The sequence below is a fragment of the Lactuca saligna genome, chromosome 2 (assembly GCF_052625555.1).
Source record: "Lactuca saligna cultivar CGN05327 chromosome 2, ASM5262555v1, whole genome shotgun sequence".
Lineage (NCBI taxonomy): Eukaryota > Viridiplantae > Streptophyta > Magnoliopsida > Asterales > Asteraceae > Lactuca > Lactuca saligna.
Window position 1 is genome coordinate 110380480 of NC_136418.1, and position 4877 is coordinate 110385356.

Sequence of the window (4877 nt, forward strand, 5' to 3'; positions counted from 1 at the left end):
TGGGATTCTCATAACGTAACCATAAGACCTCATTAGGTTAAATGACCATTCTACCCCTCACATACTGTTTTCCAAAAATGAAAGCTACTCAACCCATGGCCCAAACGATAACCACTCTTATAAGGCCCAATATATGGCCCAATTTCTAATTAGGCCCAATCCCTTCACATATGTCTTAGCCAAAAGCCCACTAATACTTCTCTAGTCTAAACGTTCAATTGTAGGTGGCCCACCAAGTCCCAAAGTAGCAAAGCCCAATGAATGGCACAAACTGAGGCCTACTTCCGCGAAACCCTCTCTGACTGAGTATGTCGGCGTACTCAGCTGTACGCAAGGCGTACTCACCGTACTGGGCTTGTGACTTGTACCCTGTGCATACCATCTTGTATATCCAATGCACTCCCATGTTATCTTGTTTTTCTATTAAGCACTTAATGCTTCGACTTAATGGTCCAAATCACAGATCTGAGTTCCTCTTAGCGTCTAAATCCATAAATTCACTGACTTAATGACTTTGCATGTCCCATATAAGCCCAAACTCCAAAAATGGTATCCTACTTCCATGAAAATGGCCTTAACTCTTGCATGAACCCATTAAGACCTCCAAGATTACAACTTTCTATCTTGGGGATTCAAGGTGGCAAACCTTAGCCTAGGAAACAAATTTGAGCCATAAAGCTTCATCCTTGGTACCAAAAAGGTTCAAAAACTCAAATCAAGAGATCTAAGGAGATAATCAACAAGTTTGAGACTTTATACCTAAAATGAGAGCCAAAAGTTGTTGAAGTTCTGGATCTAAAAGCTTTATCATCTCTAATGAGTCTTCAAGAGTGAACACCTTCTTCAAAACCACCAAAATGCTCTCTAATGGCCTTCTAAGCTCCAAGAACATTCAATGAAGGATTAGGGTTTCCTGAAAGCTTTCTAAGGGTGAGAGGGAGGTTGATCCTTGAGGCATTATGTTCTTTATATAGTGTCAAACCCAAAAAAATTAGGGTTTTGTCGGAATGGAGTATTCCCCGCGTATCTCTCTATACGCCTTGTGTACTCACTTACCACCAACGTTCATGCAAACTTCTACATTGAGCGTAACCTAGCATAAGTTGATTGTATCCTGCCAAACACGTGCATGCATCCCTTGCATTACTGAGACTTATCTGCCAAAGTTCTCCGTTAGGGGCTAATTCTACCAAAACCTTCAAAGTGCTATAACTTCTTTGTTCCAAGTCCGTTTTTTACGAACTTTATATCCATGAAAAGGCGACAAGAAGCCCTATTCTCCTATATACATACCCAAGCCTTAAAAAATTTCGAATATAATATGAGACTCATAAAAGACCAAATCATCAGATTACGCTTATACCCTTGGCCTCCGAGGTCACAATAGAACACTTTCAAAGACGGGTGCTATAAGGATTTCCTATCACTTTGACCAGGATGTCAGTGTGAAGGACAATTGTCCCTTACTTGCCGTTAGACCGGCAAAGGATCCAATGCCAGCTATTCTGAGTAGGGATGTCAAAAACCCCCGTGGAACCCCGCTCCCGTGGGACCCCGATCCCATATGGGACTAAATTTTTAAAAAAACCGGGAGCGGGAGCGGGGGAAAAATTAAACCCCGCTTATTTTCGGGACCGGGAGCGGGAGTTGCTATTCCCGTCCCGTACTCCCGCGGTGCCCCGATTGTACATTTATGTAAAAATATATTTAATATAAAATACATATACAAAATAGATTTTCTAATTTAAATGTAGGTTAGGTTTCACTTTCCCGTTTTCAATTAATAGATATTGAAGAGGTAGTGAATTGATCATATATTTTTGGATATGTAAGTATTTTATATTTGTAATATTGGATTTGTCATATTTTATATTTTAAGATTGATGGAATTGTCGTTTTGTAATATTGAATTCGTAATGTTGAATTTTTAATTGTTTAGTTTCTAAAAGATTATGTTTTAAACTTTTAAAGTTATTAAAAACAAGCTTTTTAGCCTAACACAAAGTAGTCGTTTAGCAAAAAAAACGAATTTTATGCGGGGGAACCGGGGGAACGGGGGCGGGACCGGGGGTGATGGAGGTAACCGGGAGCGGGACCGGGGGCTATGTAAATGGGGGAGCCGGGGGCGGGACCGGGAGCGGGGGCAACAATTGATTTCGGGGGCGGGAGCGGGGGCAGCTATTCCCGCTCCCGTTTGGTCCCGTTGACATCCCTAATTCTGAGGATCACAGATGGGAGCCAGCACAGGGCTCAATGTCGTGCTTTTCAGCTCAAGCCAGAGGAGGCCAAGGTGGCGCCATACGACGTGATAGGTATGTTTCTATTTATTGTTTTTTCATTTATTTTATGGTATGCTTATATTTATGAATATGTTAGGTACCTTCCTAGTAAAAACTTGTCCTACTCTTGTGCTTTTTGACTTGGGTACGAGTTGGTCTTTTGTATCCCAGACGTTCAGTAGGGAGTTTGATATGTCTCTTGGGGAGTTAGAGTGTCGGCTATGGATTTCTATCGCCAACAAACACAGGATTTCTGCATCCTGTGTATATCAAGGTTGTGTATTGGATATCTTCATGGTTCCTCATCTGATTGATTTTATCTCTATTCCCATGGGGAATGTATGCGTGATAGTGGGGATGGATTGGCTGAGCAGGTTTGGTGCCATGATCGATTTCGAGGGACAGCGAGTAGTAGTTTGAACCCTAAGTTGGGGAGAACTGATTATCTATAGAGAGAGTACCAGGGTTGGTTCAGGGTTTTGTTCATCAATCAGGGCTTGACAGTATTTTCAGCATGGGAGTGTGGATTATCTGGCTTATGTGGTTGATACTCGGGTGCAGGAGTATTAGGGAGTTTGCCGATGTATTCATGGAGGAGTTGCCTTGTGTTCCTCCCAGGAGGAAGGTTTGGTTCATGATTGATGTAGTGCCAGGTGCGACTCCGATTGCCAAGGCGTCGTACCGCTTGGAACCACCCGAGATGCAGGATTTGTCCTCTCATCATTACGAACTATTAGGTATGAAGTTGATATTGTTGGTCAAGAAAAATGATGGTTCACACTGGATGTGCATTGATTACCGGGAGTTAAACAAGTTAACGGTGAAGAACCGTTATCCCCTCCCACCGACTGATGACCTCTTTGATCAGTTGAAGGGTGTATCTTGGCTCACCAAGATCGATCTAAGGTCCATGTATCATCAGGTAAGAGTAAGATATGAGGACGTGAAGAAGACCGTGTTTTAGACTTGTTATGGGCATTACGAGTTTGTGGTGATGACATTTGGGCTTACCAATGTGACTATAGTATTTATGGATTTGATGAATCGGATGTGCAGGCCAATGCTCGACCAATCTGTTATAATGTTCACTGATGATATCTTGGTGTATTCCAAGACCAGAGAGCAGCACGAGGAGCACCTTTCAGAGCTTTTGGGAGTATTGAGGTCGGAACAGTTGTATGCCAAGTTCTCAATGTGTGAGTTTTGGTTACAAGAGATGAATATCTTGGGACATCTCATTAACCAAGATGGGGTTTTGTTCGATCCGGCCAAGATCTAGGTTGTGATGCAATGGGAGGTTCCAAAATCTCCCTTAGAGAGCAAGAGTTTCTTAGGTCTAGCGAGATACTATTTGAAATTTATTCATAACTTCTCCAATACCGCAATACCCATTACTCGTCTGACGAGGAAGGGAGTGGATTTTCGATGGGGCCCTGAGCAGCAGGCTGCTTTTGAAACGATGTGATAGAGGTTATGTGAGGCCTTGGTGTTAACCCTTCCCGAGGGTGTTAAGGATTTTGTGGTATTTTGTGATGCATCCTTCACTGGGATGGGGGTAATCCTTATGCAGAAGGGAAGAGTGATTGCTTATGCTTCTTTATAGCTGAAGTCGCATGAGGCGCGATATCCTACTCATGACCTAGAGTTGGGTGAACTGGTGTTTCACCCTTAAGATTTGGAGACATTATCTTTATGGGGTCCATTGTACTATTTACATGGATCATAAGAGTTTGAGATATCTTATGGACCAACCCAACCTGAACATGAGGCAACGCAAGTGGATAGACATAGTCAAGGATAATGGCTATGAGATCATTTACCATCCAGGTAAAGCGAATTTGGTAGTGGATGCTTTGAGCCACAAGTCGGCTGGATCTTCAGTGGGAGACATGTGTATGAGGATATTTGTTGATTCTCCACTTTTGTGTTTGATCATAGAGGCACGGGCTGAGGGGGTTCCGACGAAGAACTAGAAACATGAGAGGATCAGGGGCGAGATCGATAGGTTTGTCACCGATATTCGGGGGTTGTTGGTCTAGTGCAGTCGGGGTTGAGTTTCCATTTCTGGTGGGATCAGGCATATAGTGTTGGAGAAGGCTCACAAGTATTGGTTTTCTATACACCTGGGAGCCACCAAGATGTATCGGGATTTGAGATTGAGTTATTGGTGGTTGTGTATGAAGAGAGAGGTAGCTTGGTACGTTAAGAGGTGCTTGACATGTAGGATGGTCAAGGCCGAGCATCAAAGGCTACATGGCACGCTACAGCCTTTTAAGGTTCCCATGTGTAAGTGGGAATAGATCACCATTGATTTTATCACCAAATTACTGAAGACTGCCATGGGTTTTGATGCTATATCGGTCATCGTGTATTGATTGACCAAGAGTTCCTAATTTTTGGCCATCAGGTAGAGATATTCAGTTAAAAAGTTGGGCGATGTATATATCGAGAGATTGTTTCTCATCGTGGGGTCCAAGTCTCCATTTTTTAAGACCGATATGTTCGGTTCACTTCCTGATTTTGGCAGAACTGGGCACAAGGCTACATTTCAACACTGTTTATCATCCATAGACCGACGGTCAGAGTGAGCGAACCATC